This window comes from Lissotriton helveticus, chromosome 3_2, assembly GCF_964261635.1.
Source record: "Lissotriton helveticus chromosome 3_2, aLisHel1.1, whole genome shotgun sequence".
Lineage (NCBI taxonomy): Eukaryota > Metazoa > Chordata > Amphibia > Caudata > Salamandridae > Lissotriton > Lissotriton helveticus.
In genome coordinates, this window is record NC_136062.1 from 46805849 (window position 1) to 46827215 (window position 21367).

The following is a 21367-nucleotide window of genomic DNA, read 5'->3' on the forward strand; positions in this document are numbered from 1 at the left end:
ATTTAAAATGTTAGGGACAGATTTATGATAGGTGTAAGCTTATTTTGCGTCACTGTGCGTGACTTTTGTGACGCAGCGGCGGTGCAAAAGATTTGCTATGTGGCGACATATTTACAACTTGATGCATCTAGGCAGATGTGTCATGCTGTAAAGTCCCGTGCCACATGAAACCGATTCAGCAGTGACGCAAAACATGCACCATGTTGCAAGACAGGCCTCATTTCATCTCCAACAAGATAAGAAGCTGAATCTTCTGTAAATGTGAAAATTGTTGTATACACTGCTCAACTTATGTGTACTCTTTGATATGCTAGAGTCCATCTGCACTATGAGATACCTAAGAAAAGGAAAAACAGGTGATGTGATTGTGAAATGAGGAAAAGAAACTCCACATTTTTCAATTACATCACCTGTGTTTCCTAAGTTTACGAATGACATTGTGCAGATGAAGTTTAGGTCTGTCCACGGACACAGAAAAGGTCTGGCCTTTGTTCAAGAGTGAAGTGGATATGACTTACTTCATTGGTAGGCCTTCACATGTATTATCGCCTCTGTACTCTTCAACAAGCGTAAATTTCATCTGCAACCCTGAGTAGGCCTCACCTCAAACAAACCTCTGGATAGGCCACACTTTATCGTAATCTTGAATCAATCATTTAAAATGTTAGGGACAGATTTATGATAGGTGTATGTCTCTTTTGCGTCACTGTGCGTCACTTTTGTGACGCAGCGGCGGTGCAAAAGATTTGCTATGTGGCGACATATTTACAACTTGATGCATCTAGGCAGATGTGTCATGCTGTAAAGTCCTGTGCCACATGAAACCTGCGTCAGTTTTCATATAGGTGTTTTGTTGCAAGGTATGCATTAATTTGCATGAAAGCCCTGTAAAACTAACACAGTGAAATTTAGAAGATTTCACTGAGTCAGCTTTATAGCATTGCTGAATCAAATCCTTACGCCTGTTTGAAACAGGCATAAGAAGTGATGCACCATGCAATGTGAGGCTTCCTCCTGTGCATTGCAGTAGACATGTCGCGCTTATGACGTGATTCCTGCAATGTGCTGCTTTTGCGGCACAGATGCGTGACGCATCTGTGCTGTTTTTGCTCAATGGTGCTCCACATTGTAAATGCGGCACACTATGGGTGGCAGAGCAGCGGTGCACATTAACTGGTGCATCCGTGGGGATGCGCCACTTAGCATAAATCTGCCCCTGTACATTTAAGTATGAGCAGGGGACACAGAGTCGGTGAGGCTTATCCAAGGTTAAGAAGAGATGAGTCCTGTTCACTGAAAACTTGGACATAGGCCTCACCTCCTCAGCATCGCTGGACATGGCTAAATAATAGCTGCAAAATGTTACTCTTGTTAAACAATTTTACTATTATAATCTCTGAGATTTGTCTCTTACTCTGCAACATCTCATTGTTGTTCTTGTAGTGTAGCTCCTATTTTCCCAATAGGCTCTGCGCATTGGAATAATACCTACAGCAGTAAAGGCCTAGACCAGACGTTAACTAGGTCTACTACTGTCGATACTAGACTTAATTTTTGGGTTTGCCAGCGTAGCTCAGAGTTCGCTAGAAACTTTCTCGAATGTTCAGGAAAGAATTAACTCTCCTGATTAGACAAGAAGGGATTTAGTTTCTGACAACCATAGAACATGACAACTTTGCTCTCCCCTAATCAAGAGTCAATCTCGAGAGTCGTGTGAGCACAAGGCAATTATTTTACTGAGTCAGTACGTGCATTCTTAGTCTCATCAGATTGTAGAGAAAAGGAAGAGACGGGCGTGTTCAATAAAAAGATGTTATTTATTGATCAGTCTCTTTTCTCGTACAAGAGAAATGGATCGATATTATTGCAATACTTATAGTTAAGTAAAGTGCATACATTAAAAGCAATAGTATAAAATAATACTGTAAAAACATTGATATGGTTTCTGAGCCATATGATGTTTAAAATGATTAAAATATATTTACATACACATATACATTTGACTAAACGTACTCAACTGGTGTTTCTAAATACGCCTACCCCGTGTACCTGACCTAAGTCTAATGCGTGGGCGGGAATAGAAAGTTTCAGTTTAAGTTAAGTTTGTTTTTGCCAAGTGAATAACTAAAGAATTCTCTGTGAGGGGTTATTCAGTTCTGTACCTGGAAGTTAGGATGAATGAGGAATGGTATCTCTTTCTCTGCTCTCGATATTCCAGGCTGCCTGCGAGGGCTGCCCAGAAACGCCGGTGCTGGGTCTCTCGGCTTGAGATAGCAGCGCGTCTCTCAGCGCGTCAGGAAGGCGGGGCTGCGCCAGCGGGGTCTGCTTCTGCTCTCGGCTTCGGCAAGTGTGGCTGCTCCGTCTTGTCACCACGCGTGTGTTTGCATAGGGCAAGATCGGCAATATTTATACCTTAAAGGTGCCGAGATTGACGTAAGGATGGACATAGATACGTCAATAAAGATGTCATACGACTTGCTCGTTAGCACATTCTTTACTAAAGTTCTCTGTGAAATCAAAACAATGGTCGCACGGATTTTCCAGGTTGTCATAGGTTTGATTTGTTATGAGAACGTCGTATGCCTTATCAGGGGCTGGAGGAATGTCGCTTGTCTAATTAGATCTCAAGCGTTATGACCTAATCAGATAACACGTTCCTATGCCGTAGTGTGACTGCGTCAGATAACGGTATCTGCATCATGGGGGCTGTTCTTGCCTCATGGGCTGACTGTTAGTTAACTTGATAGTTAGTTTAACCAGAATAGGGTCAGGAATAGGGGGATCGATTCAGAACCTATAGGAATACATGACACCCACTCCACGCTAACTATGGTCATATTTACTAATCTATGCATAGTATAACATAGTACAACATACTATAGAGTATAGTGTATACCTTACCACCCCAAAATACATAAATGCATTTTGAAATTTTCAAATATACTGAAAAATTGCAGTCATATATATTGTATGCACTTAAGCTATGAATTAAATGCAAAAGTAAACACGCATTTGTATGCATTATTGCTTATTTGGTATATGAGAAATACACATGAAATGGCTCTTAATATGGCTATACAGAAAGGAAGTTCGAGACCATCTCATCACATAATAAAATATTTGTGAACATCCCAGCGGGCAACTAAAGTTTATAAAGTATCTAAAAATAGAAATCTTAGTTCTCTAGGAATAGTTTCTTACTTTAAGCAGAAGATAAGTGTCCCGAAAAATTTGTGAAAAATAATTGGGGCTGCTAAAATTGTTGTCCGTGAACTGGTGGGAAGAATTGTTCATGTGACTTTATTTTTAAAGTTGAAGGCCGAATTCAGGGAACGCCGTGTGCGAGCTTGCTCAAAAGTCTCTATTTCTGTTCCGGAGAGAACATCATATCATTAAGGCTTTCGAAAAAACTGTCAACAGCTTCATGGGAAAGTTCCACTAAGTCGGAAATAGGGGTAACCATGCATTCGTGCGCATGATTGTCTGCATTGACATTCTGATTCGCATTGCTGACAGAAGGTCGTACCTGTTCGATGCTGCTTTCATCTTGAACTTCACTACTCTTCAATCGCAGTGGTGAAGATTCCAGGAATGCCGTCATCAGGATTGGCAGCCTTTGAGGGCAGCACAAAGCGTGAACCTTGGTAGGAACCAACAGTGTATCTGCATCCACTGGCGCATCCGATTGTAGCGTCAGACAGGTGTCTAACACGCATTCTTCTCCGCATAGCAGACACCTTAGTACAGGTAAAACACACCTTTGCCACATTGGTCGAAATGATAGAAACCAAGTCATGTTCAGGTCTCTAAGCCGGGATAGTCCCAGGATTTTTGATATCCGGTCCCGGTATCCAATGGCTAGGATCGTATCTTCCATTGTCGCGAGAGTTTGATCTGTGACATGGGTTGCCATAACGAAAAATAAGGACTAAGAATAGGATTCCTGCAATTAGTCCCAGGATCAGGGGAAGTCCGCCAAAAATCGAATGGACGAAATCTGGAAAAATACCCAGTATGGCTTTGAATGGTGTTAATGCCATCGAAAATACTGTCTTAAATACCTTTGAGACCCCAGTGGTATCAGAAATATTTAAGATTTCGCTCAGGATTTCCGCGAAATGTACGGGGGAATTAGTTGATAATAATGTATGTATCTCTGCAGTCGTCCTTGCGACTTGTAGATCATACGTTTCTTTTGATGACGTGAGCCTTGTAGGCGTCTGAAGAAGCACTGTTTTCATTCTGCTTAAAGTATCTATTCGAATAGAAGTAATTTTCAAACTGGGCCATGCCCTTGCCTCCCTGTCTGGAAAGGAGCTGGGGAATAAAGAGCGTCCACAGCACTTGACCTTCGCCGTCGTAGTGACTAGATAAGGAGTCCCGGGCATAAGACTACAACATCTGCGGTCTACAATAAGAATGTAACTCCCATTATAGAGTCTTTGAAAGAATGGTTCTATTTCAGTTGCAGGTGCGCCTTGCTGGTGACATGAAAGGTTGTATGAATTCCCTTCACAGGCTCCGTGCAAACTAATACCGTTACACAGAAGCGTGCCGCTTAGTGACATAGCACAATTGTTGCCACTAAGAAACACTTTCTGTCCTTTATTACTGACACATGCACGTGAATAGGGCAGGTTCCAAGTTGTTTTAAGGTACCCCTTTCCCAATTTCTCGTACATGCCAGCCTGTATATATTTTTGGCAGTATTGAAACCTGAAGGTTGAGATTGGAATATTTATGATTCCGTGTATTATCCATTCACTGACAGGTCGTTCTGACATTGTCATTGGTAATCTTTCTAGTTTTTCAATGCTCAAGATTGTATAATCAGCACCCTTTTGCGCCATACCGATTTGTCTATCAGTAAGGTTAAAGATTTGGAATAGTGACGTTGTGTTGATTAAACGCCAAGGCACATAGCCTGAACGCAGATTTTGTAACGTCCAGCCAAGCTGTACAATAGAACGCAATTGTGACTGACCATGTTGTAATAACAGTAAGTCTTGCGATAATATATCGATTGCTGACGACACAATGCTGTCCAATGAAAAAATTCTGGAGGACAGAGTCATTAACCCATTGTCCACTACAGAAAGTGATTTTTCAAAATTAATACGGTCAATTTCCCGTATTCTTTCTGCTGTTTCAATTTGAGTAACCTTCCAGGCCTCATTGTATGCTGCATATACAGAGGCTGCTATGAAACGCTTTTGACGCTGTTTGCGTGGTCCCATTATGAAATCACGCAAGTCAGCACCATCAGTAAGTAAAGTTAGGTGTTGCTTAATTTCAGGCAGTGTGGAAGTTTGTAGCCATTGAAGGCATAATTTGCCCACACTGTAGGTTGTTATTATCCCTGGGTGATGTCTTTGGGGATATCTAGGGTCTGGCCTGGTCATTTTGAAACCCTGTGTTTTATTCAGGAATCTATCTTGACAGTTATTTGTATCTGTGGGCCAGATCAACCATTGTTTCCAATCAGGATGTGTTCTGTTTTGGTTTAATATATGGTTTACGTCTATTTCTTCATCTGTATCAGAGTTATTGCTAAACATTGTTGGCTTTGGAATAGACGGTTTAATTAAATCTTTGATTTTGGCTAAGCCAAGACAGGTGGTTTGTTGAACAGTGTCATTTAAAAATATCATTTGTTCTGGGATCATGCAGGCTCTAAACAAAGCTTCTATACCCTGTACTTGCCATTCTTTTGTACCCCAAACACTTTTTAAATCAAAATTTTTGTCCCAATAATCAAATCCAAAAGTATTCATTTTTTCGAAGAATGAATCTGAATATATCAATTTTGTGTTGGTTATCATGGTTTTCATCCCTGTCTTGTTTGACAATTTAAAATAAAATGTTTCAGCATTACTTATGTTAAAACCTGAAAAATATGAATATTTGTCATATACGGTTCTAGAGCTCCCTTTTGGAGGTGTAGCACAATGTTCCCATTGATTATAATTTAAAACATTTCTAGGTTGTGCAGATTTATGTAAAAAAATGGTTACCATAATGATTATAGCAATACATACTATCATAATTTGTAGAACCTTGCAAATAATCATGTTTTGTAAATTTAGCAGACATTACTAAGTCAGACATCATGTTGTTAATGCTTTCGAAGTCCCAATCATCAGCAAATGAGTTTGGTTTTGCAAAATCACTCAAGGAGATCTTGATTTGGTGTGGATATTTCAGGATCTCGACCGGACCATAAATTTCATAGTCAGTGTTGTCCCAGGCTACCCCACCAGGTATCGGATTGGCTGTGAAGTTGGCTGAAGAAAGTTCTGAAGAAAGTTCTCGACGTGTGAAGATGTGTGTGGTTTGAGGATCAAGTTGATGTTCTGACTTGCTGTGTCCATTTTAGCATATTTTCCCTCAATGAAGCGTCCCAAAGTAAATACCATGATGAGCCAAAGTATGAGGATAAATGCACCAAAACCCACCCAAAATTCAATCCATGGAGAAACCAGATGTTTCTTTCAGTTGTTTCAAAAGTTCCTTCGCTTTGTCTTTAAAGGATTTTGATGATGGCTGTGTCTTTGATTCACTGAAGCCTTCAGAGGAATCATCGAAGTTGATGAAGTACCCGGATGCAGTTCTGTCAATTGTTCCAATTGCTTCAGGATTTTTGTTTCTTGCATTTTCACTTGGTACTTCATTGTAGATTGGTGTGTCTCTGCTAAATGTTTTTATTTGGGTTGTCAGAGGTCTGAGTTCTATTGCATTGTTGCATAGTCCTTGTTGTTCTTCTTTAGGCGTTTCGAATGTGATGAGCCTTTTTGATAGGACCTCTGTACTGGTAGCAAACCTTGGTGTTCTGCTACTTATTGGGAGTCCACTTGGCCTACTGTTTGTTATCGGCCACATGTTGTGGTTTTACCAGGTCGATGGATACAACTCGGTTCTCCTTTTTTCCAGCAAGTGGCGGTAGTACAACTGATCTTGTCCCGTTGACAGACAAGACAGGAACTGCTTTTCTGTAGGAAGGCCCAAATTCCTTCTTTACCGCGATCTTTTCCCTGACTAGATCCCCGACTTTTGGAATCCAGACAGGTCTTGCTGGGACAGGTGGTGATTCTTCAGTGGTCGTTGGCTGTTGTTTCAACTGTATGTTGCTCAGGTCTTTTCTTGTTTTGTTTAAGTCCTGCAAAATAGCCAAACGGTCTTTGACATCAAAGGTTTACCTTCTGTTCACCACTGAAGTCTGACTATCAAGGTCAGAGATAATCATCTTAGTTCCAAATAATAATTCGTACGGACTGAATCCCTTCGGAGAATTTCTTGGCAAGTTATTTAGACTACGTTGGACACTTATTAGATGTTTGACCCACCCAGCTCCCGAACCTAATACCTTTGCCGTTATAGATTGCTTTATGTCACGGTTTTTTCTTTCAACAATTCCGTTCCCCTCAGGGTGAAATGGACAAGAGTACCACAATTGCACGCCCATGCTGACCATGGCCTCCTTATAAGCCCGAGAGCTAAAAGCAGGACCATTGTCCGAATGCAGCATGCCAATTGCGTATTTGCCGATTAAGACTCGCAAATCTTTTATAACAGTTCTGGCGTCAGCCGTTCGCTGGGGCCACATCCATATGAATCTCGTGCATGAGTCCACTGCGACCAAGATATATTTATAGTTACCATCCCTTTGTAAGGGACCGCAGTGGTCTAGATAAACACAGGCTAATGGTTTATCCGAGATTAGAAGGGGCGTCTGCGCTGGACGTCTCACCGTTGATACTTTCATTTTTTGACATATTTCACATGCTAGAACATAGTTCCTCGTTTGTCTTCTCATTTGTGGCCACCAGTATCTCTGTTTTAATAATGATACTGTGGCTGAGACGCCAGCATGGATAGAAGCAAGCCCTTCGTGTGCCGCTATTTTTAGTCCTAACCTATGTTCCATGTTTGGAATTGCCCTATCCCCCACTCCAGGGATTTGAGCAAAAGGAACATTGTTTGCATCAGTTATGTATGAGTATTTTACTGGAAAGCCTTTAGGGAGTGGTTCTATCGAATCCTTTTCTGAAGCGCTGACAGCTTGTAATATTTCGCTGTCTATTTTTGTTTTTGACCTGGTGACGGCAGCTACGGAAGCCGTTTGCACAGCTGCCTTCGCGGCCTCATCAGCCAATGAATTCCCTGCAACGTGAACGCCATCACGTTGATGACTCAGTGTATGTATCACGTGAGTCTTTGGTAGTTCTTTTTGTAAAAGAGCTACTTGTTCCCAGAGCATTTTATGCTTGATTGTGCCACCTTTCGCATCCTTGAAACCGTTCTGAAGCCAGATCTGCAAGTATTCATTATAAGATTGAACGCAATAATTCGAATCGCACACTATGAGTGTGGGGAATTCTCGATCGGTATTTTCAAGCGCCATCTTGAATGCTAGTAGTTCAGCTCGCTGAGCTGTACAATCTCCTAGGGATTGTGTTTTAGTGAGGGTTGGTTTAAATTTCCCTTCGTGCCAACGACCTTTAACAATCGCGCACGCAGCACTGTACGCTTGTTTACCCCCTACTGCGGGTTGTGCTGATCCGTCTGTATATATTATACAGCCGTAGTGATCTAGAGGCAGAATTTCGGTTGGCGGAGGACATTCAAATTCATATTGGAGAAATTCTTGTGTTTTTAAATAAGGATCAAATTCGTACACCACGTCTGTTGCAGCAAGAGAGTTAGCCCATTGTATCCATCTTGGATGGAGTGCTTTAGAATTTGGAATGCTTGCCTTTGTTACCGCCTCTAAGGCTGGTATTGGTGCCACGATTATTATTCGTTTACCTTGTGCCAGGGCTCGTTCTTTTGCTATAGCTGTCTGTGTTGCTGTAAGAATTTTTTCCGTTGGGCTAAATTTCATTTCAGCCTTAGTGTACAAGTGTGATTTGAATGCAATTGGTACCTTTTCTCCCTCATTAGAGGTCAGGTATGTGAATCCGCATCTCCCTGGGATGACTCGAATCACAAGATTGCGTGTGTTATCACGTGTTTCTAATTTTGTTTTAATTAGCATGTCTGTTTGTAAGGATCTCAAAATTTCTGTGTGTGTTTGAGTCCAACTGGATCTTTTAAAGTCTGGTTTAATTAGATCATAAAGGGGTTTGACCCTTTCTGCGTAATTTGCAATGTATGTTCTTCCGAAATTTAGGAAGCCTAGAATTGACTGTAGGTTTTTTAGTGTTTTGGGAGCTTGGATTACGGCACATTTCTCTAGGAAATTGTCTGCCAGGCTTTTGCCTTCACTTGATAACTCATATCCTAAGAATAGGACCGTCAGATGGGCAATTCTGGACTTTTTAAAGTTGAATTTGTAACCCTCTGCTGCGAACCCAAGTATTATGGTGTTCACTCTTTTCAAGTGAGTATCCAAGTCATCATCTGTTAAGTAAATGTCATCGACATAAGATAATGCTTCATCATCATATAGTTGTAGTAATTCTGTTACTCTCGCTGAGAATACCCCCGGGCTGTTCTTGTACCCCTGGGCTAACCGACAGAATTGTTTTTGAGTGCCATTTACTGAGAATGCAGTTAAATATCTGCTCTCTGGTGCTATGTTTTGACAAAAGAATCCATTGGAGATGTCCAAGGTTGTTTTGTATTTTTTGCGCACTATGTTATTCATTAGTGCAGCACTGTGTGAGTTTTGCACTGCAAAAGTTTTGCAACATGTGTTAAGGTGTCGGTAATCCAAAACTAGACGATATGAATTGTCTGGTTTGGAGACCGGAAACAAAGGGTTGTTCATTTGTGAGGTGCAAGTTTCAATCACCCCCTGGTATTCTAGCTGATCTAGTATTTCATGTACTTGTTTTTTAGCTTCTTGCTTAATTGGGTACTGCCTTTGTGCAGTAGGTTGTGATTTTAACTGGATTTTGTGAGGAGGAGAATCCTCATCCCATCCTACATGATTTTTATATAAAGCAGGTGCTAGAGCCACTGCCCACTTTCTAGCAAGTGTATATTTTTTATGAATCGGGATATGATTCGAGAAGGCAGGCATAATTACTTCTTCGCCATGAGGGCACTCCCTGACAAACTCTGGTGGCCAGTCTTTTTCAGCTAGTAGGATATCATAGCCCTTGGAGAGATTATCCCAAAATAGTCCCCTTATTTTCCTAGTCTTATCTCCCTCTATACGTAATGTTATCTCGTATATCTTGTGGGGCTTGCTAACTCTGGTGTCTGCAGTTTCCACTTGAAGGTATTCATTCGTGTCCACTGTCTCCAGATGATTCATAAGGACTTTGCGAGCTATGCTCACCTCTGCTGCGCTGTCTAGCATTGTCTGAGCCCATTCTCCGTTTTTCAGTTGTGTCCTCAGTATTCTCGGCATTTTTAACTACCTTGATACTGGCTACCTTCTTTTTTGGAAATTGTAATTTTTTTTTAGCTGAGCAGGTTCCTTGTCTTTGGACTTGGCGTGCTCTTCTGATCGTCCTCTTCTTTCCGATTTCTGCGAGGAAGTCTGAAAAGATTGAGAGGGACGTGTATCAATGTCTTGATATCTATCAGGTTTTTTAATATTATCCCTATTTCTAAGGTTATATCTATTCCCAGAGGGGTCACTCTGCGGTGACCTCTGTCTTTGGTTTGGAGATTTCTCTCTTCGCCTGGGAGACCTCCCTCGGGACTGGAATTTCTTTTCTTTAGGATTGGATTGTTTCCATCCCAGTTCTTTTTTGGTGAATTATTATTAAAAAATATTTTTTCTGGACTTGTAGTCAGTTGCGGTTTTACTGGTATTCCACCTAGACTATCTCTGCCTAGTTCTTCATAGGATTTTTCTATGATTCTGGCAATTTCAGCTGGTTGGTCTGCTATATCTGTCTCTTTTAACCTCTGGCGGATCGCCACGTTTGCTGCCTCACCTTTTATGTTGGCTAATAATATAGCCGAGACCTGCTTGAAGTCTTTTAGTAATTTCATATCAAGAGTTAAAGCAGGTTCTGGACCGTATTCATCTTGAATTTGTTTTAGCACATCTGGTATTACCGAAATGGATGGAACACCGTGCGTTTTTGTGTAGATGGAAGCAAAGACTGTACCCCAAGTGTCACAGTCCTCTATGTGTGGTGCGATTCCCATTGGGAGACATATAGTCAGAATCCTGTGTTTTTCTAATGGGGTGGTGTCAGGAAACACCGCCTCTATTTGGGTGATTTTCTGTGCCAACCAGAATGGTATCTGTTCCCGTTTAGCCGGAACTTTACCTAGGCAGGATTGGATGTTCTGTGGTGTGATTTTATTTGTGTTCCCCTGGTGAGGGGTCAGCTGTGGAAGTTTAATCGCTGGCTGAATTGTTGAAGTCCGCATTACATACTGGACTAATTGTCTATGAATTTTTGGTAATTGTTTTAGCTGTATTAACAGCTCAGCTGCAGGCATCCTATCGATGTCTGGATGTGGTGTGTATCCGGCTAAGACCGGCCACGTTGCTCCTGGTCTACCTAAAGGACCGAGCCTTGTAATGTGATTGTTATGTATTAGGGCGCCATCAAATAAGAGCAAATGCTCTTGGAATTTGAGTGGTACTTCCACCTCCTCGAAAGGAGTGTACGTTTCAGGAGGTTCCTCTACTTTGTAATAGTGGAAGTACTTTGTTACAGCATTTGCTGCTGGAAAATGTATCCATGAATAGTATACCTCTGTCTGCCGATATTCGTGTGCCTCGATTACGAATATGACTGTGCCACCTCTAGGTGTCAGTCCATTTTCTATAAGTTTTAAGGTTATAGATCTCCTTTTAATGACCGGAATGAGTGTTATATTCGGGTCTGCTGCTTGCATGGTAGCATCAGCATCTGCGAGTTCAGTTGCTAATCTAACTGCCTCTCTTTCATCATCACTCTCTGCCATTTTACAGATAGGATGGTATTATGTTTGTTTGCAGATCAGGTTTCTTTATGGAAACAGAGATTAGATGCACAATATTTTGGGACTGTTTTTATCCTTCAACGTTGACTATACCAAGAACCATACATAGGAGTTCCCTCCTGCGAGGTTTTGGAGGATATTACCTTTCACCCACTCCAGACGTCTTTGGAGTATTTGGGAAAAGGGGTCTGAGTGAGAAAGCACGACTGAGTTACTCTAAATGTCTTATGTTAGTTTTATCGCCCTTTCCAAACGCGTTGGGCGCCATGTAGTGTAGCTCCTATTTTCCCAATAGGCTCTGCGCATTGGAATAATACCTACAGCAGTAAAGGCCTAGACCAGACGTTAACTAGGTCTACTACTGTCGATACTAGACTTAATTTTTGGGTTTGCCAGCGTAGCTCAGAGTTCGCTAGAAACTTTCTCGAATGTTCAGGAAAGAATTAACTCTCCTGATTAGACAAGAAGGGATTTAGTTTCTGACAACCATAGAACATGACAACTTTGCTCTCCCCTAATCAAGAGTCAATCTCGAGAGTCGTGTGAGCACAAGGCAATTATTTTACTCAGTCAGTACGTGCATTCTTAGTCTCATCAGATTGTAGAGAAAAGGAAGAGACGGGCGTGTTCAATAAAAAGATGTTATTTATTGATCAGTCTCTTTTCTCGTACAAGAGAAATGGATCGATATTATTGCAATACTTATAGTTAAGTAAAGTGCATACATTAAAAGCAATAGTATAAAATAATACTGTAAAAACATTGATATGGTTTCTGAGCCATATGATGTTTAAAATGATTAAAATATATTTACATATACATTTGACTAAACGTACTCAACTGGTGTTTCTAAATACGCCTACCCCGTGTACCTGACCTAAGTCTAATGCGTGGGCGGGAATAGAAAGTTACAGTTTAAGTTAAGTTTGTTTTTGCCAAGTGAATAACTAAAGAATTCTCTGTGAGGGGTTATTCAGTTCTGTACCTGGAAGTTAGGATGAATGAGGAATGGTATCTCTTTCTCTGCTCTCGATATTCCAGGCTGCCTGCGAGGGCTGCCCAGAAACGCCGGTGCTGGGTCTCTCGGCTTGAGATAGCAGCGCGTCTCTCAGCGCGTCAGGAAGGCGGGGCTGCGCCAGCGGGGTCTGCTTCTGCTCTCGGCTTCGGCAAGTGTGGCTGCTCCGTCTTGTCACCACGCGTGTGTTTGCATAGGGCAAGATCGGCAATATTTATACCTTAAAGGTGCCGAGATTGACGTAAGGATGGACATAGATACGTCAATAAAGATGTCATACGACTTGCTCGTTAGCACATTCTTTACTAAAGTTCTCTGTGAAATCAAAACAATGGCCGCACGGATTTTCCAGGTTGTCATAGGTTTGATTTGTTATGAGAACGTCGTATGCCTTATCAGGGGCTGGAGGAATGTCGCTTGTCTAATTAGATCTCAAGTGTTATGACCTAATCAGATAACACGTTCCTATGCCGTAGTGTGACTGCGTCAGATAACGGTATCTGCATCGTGGGGGCTGTTCTTGCCTCATGGGCTGACTGTTAGTTAACTTGATAGTTAGTTTAACCAGAATAGGGTCAGGAATAGGGGGATCGATTCAGAACCTATAGGAATACATGACATTCTCTTTCTTTAAAGATAACGACAACATCAACCATGAGTGACAATCAGCAATCAGTTGATCTCGACCTTATCATTGAACTTGTAATTGAAACGTCAGTGGAAGTAGATCCCTTGGATGATTTAAATCCTGAGGATGATGAAGAACATGATGAGGATGCCGATTTGTCAGAATTGTATGACATAGGGTGGGAAGCTGACCTGCTTGAGCCTATGGAACTATAAACATTTATTTTTAAAATTTACAATAAATGAAAAGTAAAAATGTAAACCGTTTCATTTCAAATTAAACACACCTTCAAAAACAGGTTATGTGTAGTGTCTTCAATAAAATATTAAAATATGCTCATAAAATTAGATCAGATTCACATATAAAACAGGACAGGTAAAATGAAGAAGAATTCCATTTCTTTTCTGCTATTTGTGTATTCTAAATTTGCCAAAGCACTAAAAAATATTCTATGTAAAAATGTCAAGTAGTGTGTTAAGTTTTTGATGACTGTTATTGATTTACTGTTTGGTAATAGTGGTTAATAACATTTTTTATTATATTTTACCACAGATTCAACTGCAGATCATTTCAAATTTTGAGAATGACAGCAGGTTCATCAATTAATGCAGCAGTCCTCTACAATAAAAAATCGTCAAGTCACCAAGAAAGCACCGGGTAAGACCACGAAATCATTCATAAGAAACATTTGTAAAAAAAAAGTAGTACTACAGAAAATGTTTTAGTCCAGAAAAAGAGAAGCAATTTAAACGGAAAGGAAAGGCCAATCCAAAATGTTACTGCTAGAGCAAGAGATAACTCTCTGCATGATAGTAGAAGGAAACAACAGTTTAGGGACATTCGTAAACGAATGTTCCGCAACAGGATAATTGGCAATTTGTTAAAAAATATTAAGAAAGGTCAACAGAAAGTGGTTTTTTATAAGAGAAAAAAAAAAGTTGAGAAAGTTATTGATCAGGCATTTGAAATTAAACGAAAGTTATTTATTTTGATAATCAATAGAATTAGTAAGCTAAACAAGGCAATTTATGATTTCAAAAGAAATAGTAGATGGAAGAGAATAGTTAATCGTAGTAATTTTTGTGAGAGTTATTTCCAGGATAATGATTTGGTGCATGCAGTTGACACCAATGGTCGAGCTTATGAGGTGAAAGATGGTTGTCCAGTTGAAAAAGAAAAACTTGTGACAACAGAGACAGAAGAGGTGTTAGGTAATGAGGTTTTAGGAAGACGTCCTAAGGGTCCTGTGTACACCTGGAAGTGTAGTAGTATTTGCAGTGTGCGACAGGATTCCATCAATTTGCTTTGTGATTTTGTACGGACATTTAATAAGAAAAGTTTGAAGCAGAAAATGAAGTTGTTGCAAGAATTAGATCCTTGCAGAGTGAGAGAAGTGACAGGTTTGCATGGTCATTCACTGGCTTGTCTTTCCAGGAGAGTATGCCAGAGTGTTTTTCATCATTTCAGGATGCTAGCAGTGCATCATAATAAAGTGAGGAAATTAGTTAGAATGTTGTATTATGCTAGGAGTCCAGCAGTTATGCTTAAACAATTATGCGCTGCTCTTTTGCATGGTTCTGAAATAGATGTGAAGAATATGTGTGAAGAAATTGAGTTTTGTTACTTTGGAAGTAAAGAGGAGAATGTTGAAATTGACCCACAAGAAGAGGGTAATGTGGAAGATAGTGTACAGGTTTCCAGTACAGATAATTTTCAGAAGGAAAATGCCACGTTTCAGGTGAAATCAAGTGAGAGGCCTAATTTCACTTGTGTGTGTTGTCGACGCACTTATCATAAGAATCAGACTAAGTTAGTGGATTTATATGCAAAAAGTGAAAGGGAAAATAATAGTGAATGGAAGGATTTTGCAACATACTTGATGGTAGAAAATTGTTTTGATTTGGGATTGGATCAACGTGTGTGTACTTATTGTTGTAACAAATTAAATCAAAACCAGATGCCTGCTAGAGCGGTTCATAATAATCTGGAATTGGTTGAGATTCCTTCTGAATTGAAGGATTTAAATACTTATGAATCTATTTTGATTCAAAGTATCCATCCCTTTCAGGCTATTGTAAGAATGGAGCCAAAGACAGGGAAATTGCCTCCATCAGATTTACAGAGAGGATTAAAGGGAAGAGTTGTTTATTTGCCTCTAGATTTGAAGAAAAACATTAACACAATTGGAGTAGAAAAAGTGGAAGAGGAACCTCTGGTTATCTTAGTTAATGGGGTTCCGACAAAGAATAAGAAAATATGGCAAGATTTAGTGGATGTTAGGAAAGTCAAAAAGGCAACATTGTATTTGAAAAAAAATAATAAGTACTATAAGAATGTATATGTTGCAGAAGAGGAAGTAAGTGAGGAAGAGGATAGCGATTTGTGTGCTGGTCAAATTGAGAAAGTAGAACCCTCTAAAAGTGAAGAAATATATGAACATTATAGTGTTCATCCTTTGCATTCCAAGGAAGTCATGGGGAATGCTATTGAGTTGTTTCAAATGAAGCCAAAGGGAGTCCCATTAGTGTTTGGGAGGAAAGTTTGGAAGCTCGGTGTTTCCCACAGCTATTTCCAACAGGTCAAGGAGGAAGATATGATGAGCGACCTCATCAAATTCCTGCTTCTGAATACCGGACTTTACGATTGTATGCAGAAGATGCTAGGTTTCGACAATGCATTCCCTATTTGTTTCATCTCCTGTTTGAAAGCGATCTGTCTGGATTGTCATATGCAGTGAACCACATCTTGAAAAGTGGTATACAGATGCAAAACATCTCTGCAAGTGACTTTATGGATAAAGTCAATGTGCAAGACAGTATTTTGGATTGTCACCTGATTAATCTCATGGCGTGTCAGCGTGGTACTAATGAGTACTGGTACCGTCGTCATGGTGATTTAAAATGTATGCTGAGGAACTTAGGAACTCCCACATGGTTCCTCACTCTGAGCTGTGCCGAGTATGGCTGGGAAGACTTACTTGAATTTCTACGAGAGGCAAATGGAAACATTGAAAATATCGAATTCAAGACACCCGGAGAACTGTGCTCTTTGGATCCAGTGAATGTATGTAGGTACTTCAATCATAGATTTGAAGCTATGATGTCTTTCATCATGAACAAGAGAAATCCACCTCTTGGAGAGGTGTTGAATTTCTTCTGGAGAAAGGAGTACCAAGCAAGAGGTGCTCCTCATATACATATGCTGCTGTGGATCAAGGATGCACCTAAATTTGGAACGGATCCAGAAGACTTAGTGATGAGTTTCATAGAACAGTATTCTACATGTGCTGTTCCAAATGCAAAGGAGGACAAAAGCCTAAGAGAACAAGTTCTACGCTTCCAAAGCCATCGTTGCGGAAAGTACTGTCGTCGTAAATTCAGAAACAAGGACAAGTTCTACACCAAATGTCGTTTCGCCTTTCCACGACCGGTGATTTCTAAAGGAAGAGTAAACAGTTTGATGTCTTCGCTGCGACATAATGTGATGAAGAAATCACCTAAAAACACATACAATTTGAAAAGGAACGAAGACTCCAAGTACATCAAGGACTACAACCCAGTGATTTTGTCCATGTGGAATGCTAACATGGATATACAGTTTGTGGCTGATAACTGTATGGCTGTGGCTCGGTATGTGACATCTTACATCACCAAAAAAGAAAAGACAGAATTGAAGGATATGTGGGAGGACATTTCCCATGAAAAGAGCCTCAGTAAGAAGTTGTACAGTTTCAGTCTGAAGATGTTGTCGCATCGAGAAATCGGAGCTTACGAATGTTCTGACCGGTTGTCTTCAGCAAGTCTCTATGCCAAATCTAGGAGTATCGTTTGGGCGAGTCTTGGTCTTGCTGCAACGCGTAATCGAGTTCTGAAACCTGTGCGGGAAATTGAGTATTTGGCGGAAAAGGAGCCAAACAGTACCGATATTTTGAAGACCAACATGTTGGATACATATTATCCAAATCGAAGCAGTCACCTCGAGAATGTTTGTCTGCATGAGGTTCTACAAAATTACATATTCAAGAGGAACATCAACGAAGATATTGATAAAGGAGTGTATGCTGGAATTGGAAGTGAGGGATGTCTGGTCAAGCAAAGAAAATGCCACTTGGTAAACCATCGAAAATTGAAAGCGAATCTCCTGAAAAAAAGGAGTTTTTCTATTTAGCACTTTTGCAACTTTTTAAGCCTTGGCGTGCAGAAGAGGAACTGCTTGGAGATTTCCTCTGTTACGAAGACTCTTTCACTGCCGCCAAGGAGACCATAGAATGTCCTGCTTTTCCCAAATATCTTGAAATGTTGAATGCGGAAATCGAGCAGGAAGCAACGATTGCAGCCGAGATTGCCAGAGACAGTTCTCAGGACAGTCAGAGTTCTGTTTCATTGAGTCAGGATCCACTAGGAGGACCTGTTATCGAAAGTGAAGCTGCCACTGCCATGAATGAAGTGGAAAGAGCCATGGCACATGCTCAGGAGGATGTGGTTAACTTAGAAGACTTGGAAAGACAACTCAACGTTGAGCAGAGGAAAATATATGACGAAGTTACCAAGCAAATTGATCATGGATTAAGTCATGAGAAGAAAGAGTGCTCATGTACGTCGTTGAAGCCTGTCCGACTGTACGTGAGTGGAGAAGCGGGAACTGGAAAAAGTTTCCTCATTAAAGCAATTTCATGTTATTTGCAGGAAAGGACTGAGTCATCGCTGTCTTGTGTTGTCACCGCTCCAACTGGACTGGCAGCACATAACATTAAAGGTATTACTTTGCATCGTCTATTGATGCTGCCAGTGGAGCATGATAACAAATTACAATACCACAAGTTATCTGAAGATGCTTGTTGTGAAGTTTCAAGAGTCTTGAGGAAAATGAAACTTCTTATCATTGACGAAGTAAGCATGGTTTCTAATGTCATGCTTGCCTTTGTGCATTTGAGAATGCAAGAAGTTCTTAAAACAGAGTATGATGTGTTATTTGGTGGCAAACACATCATTGTTTTCGGAGATCTTCTGCAGCTGACACCAGTGAAAGGACAACCTGTGTTCAAATGCTCACGCATGAAGATACCAGGAAGTGCCTAGGGAGCATTGGCAACGTCAATATATGGTTAAACTTCAATTATGCTGAACTGCATGAAAATATGTGTCAGGCGAAGGATGAAGTTTACAAGAATATTTATTTATTTTATTTTATTTTTTTTTAAATTTAAACTTTATTGCACCCTCAAGTCACATACACAGCCGACATCGCCTACAACCCGGAGGCCGGCGGCATCAAAAATCCCTGGGAAAGGTAAGTTACACAGCCGGAAAGACCAACAGCCCGAGGGCCTGGTGGCGAAACTGCAGGTGTGGAACAAGTGTGCAGAGGCAATAGATCATAGTAGCCACCATTGGAAGACCATAACATATAAGCAGGGTGTACACCCCGCAACGCCAACAAAATCAGACCCAGGCGCAGCACGGCGTGCCAGATTGGCAGGATTGAAATAGCCATCCGGAAAGAACTGCGTAGAAACCCAGAGTCGAGGGCATCACCATCAGGGACCCAGGGAAAGGTGAATAAAGGGGGGAAATCCCCCAGACAATAACAAACCCACCCACCCCAAAAGAAGAACAAGCCAGACTACCTAAACCCGTGCCCACCACCCACCTCCCACTCTGCACCGCAACCATGAACCCCTCAGCTAGGCTAAGGGAGATAAGCAAATGCCCACTAAGGGGGGATAACACTCCGGGAAGGGGACAGCGGTCGCCACAAACCAGAACAGCCGTCACAAGCAACCCCCAACGCAAAACACCTCAAAAGCCAGGCGCAAAACACCACACTGACACAACGTTAAGGCCTTCAATTGACACACTCCTCATCCACAGCTGCTGCAGCCCCCCCCTCCTGTAGCACATCAAGCTCCACACTCTCTGGATCCGACTCACCATCCTCTTTCGCACTCTGAAACGCCCGAAACATACCCCAAAAGTTTTTGGGTCTACTCATTGGAGGAAGGAGTTCACTATACACCTCCGATTGCGTGCAACAGTAAAGCAAGTCTGTTTCCCATCGTTTTTTAGTAGGGACTGGCCCCCGCATCCAGCACAGTGCTATCAGTCGCTTCGCCGTCAGTAAAGCCATGTCCGCAAGTCGTCGCAGAGCTACAGGAAGGGGTTTTGAAAAACCAAGTAAGGCGAGCGCCGGGTCAGGCAAGATCACTCAGTGCTGAGGTCCGCAAAGACCTCCACCCAGTATTTATGTATGGCAGGACAAGTCCAGGCCATATGGAGAAAGTCTGCTGTGTGAAAGTGGCATCGCTCACACTCCGCTGAGTCCCGAAGGCCATACCTATGCAACCTCTCGGGCGTGTAGTAGACACGTTGTAGGAATTTAAAATGCACCAGGCGGTGCCTACCGTTGAGCGAGATTTTCCTAGTGTTAGTCGCACAATAACGCCACATGCCGTCTGAGATGGGAGATTGGAGGTCAGCCTGCCAGGCCAAACGGGCCTTGGAGGGGGGGTATTGCCGCTGTCTATCACCCAGTGACCTAAGAGCCGTGATCAATTTGCGAGCTGAGGGGGTCTCGATGACATAGGTGAGTTCCGGCACTTCCGGCGGTTCAGCTAGGTCCGGGCCTAAAACGGCAAGGGCCGCTCTACGGACCCTGTGATATTGAAAACTATGGAGCAGCGTCGCCCCGGGACAGGAGTGAAGGACCTGCTGCAGCGTTTTCAGAGTGCCCTTTGAAAAGAGATCTCCCACGGTAACAATGCCTAGGTCACGTAGCGCCTTCAGGACGCCCTTCTCCGTCAGTGGAGCCAACCAGGCCGCCCATTCTACACGGAGCAAAGGTGAATACAGCAGCGTGCACTCGCGAGAGCTAATCAGTGCATGCCAAGCGTGATTCGTGGCAGCTATGGAGTCCAGATTGCCGACCCTTCTATCAGGCGGATAACATACTGTCGCCGGAAGCGGGACGGGGTTTGCAAAGAGCCGCTCCAATTTCACATGTGGGATGCCTGGATCCCCATGAATCCACGTATGTAGGTGCGCACCCTGAGCAAGCCTATAGTATCGCTCCAGATCTGGAGCCCCAAGGCCTCCCTGTTCGTACGGAAGGGTGAGCGTTAGCCACCGCACCCGCGGCTGTTTGCCCCCCCACGCCAGGCGGACAAGGGTCTGGGTAAGTTGCCGGAAAAAGGCTTTGGATAGGACTACTGGGATATTCACGAATAGGAAAAGGAACCTGGGGAGCACCACCATCTTCATGAGCGCAATCCTGCCCATGAGCGAAAGCGGGAGCCTGGACCACACTTCAACATCATCCACCAGTTTGGAGTAGGCCACTCCATAATTCTCGCGGATCAGGACCTCCGGGTCCGTATGAATGCGTATCCCTAAGTAGCGAATAGAGTCCGTGGTCCATTGCAAGGGGTACTCCGAGTCGAAAGGGAGCGTCACCGGCGTCAGGGGCAATGCCACTGATTTAGTCCAGTTGACGCGGAGGCCCGAGAGAGCCCCGAACCTCACCACCTCCCGCAGCACCGCAGAGAGGTTAGTCTCCGGGTCCCGGACATATAGCAGAGTGTCATCCGCATATGTGGAGATACCGATCTGGTACGTCGGAAAGTTTACCCCTGCAAACCGATGATACTCTCGTATAGCGCAGGCGAGAGGCTCCGCTACCATGGCATACAGCAACGGAGAGAGGGGACAACCCTGACGCGTGCCCCTCCCAATTTCGATGGGAGCAGTGACCAGGTTACCTATCTTCAGCCTCGCAGTAGGTTTGTAGTATAGGGCTCCCAACATTTGCAAAAACGGCTCCCCGAGGCCGAA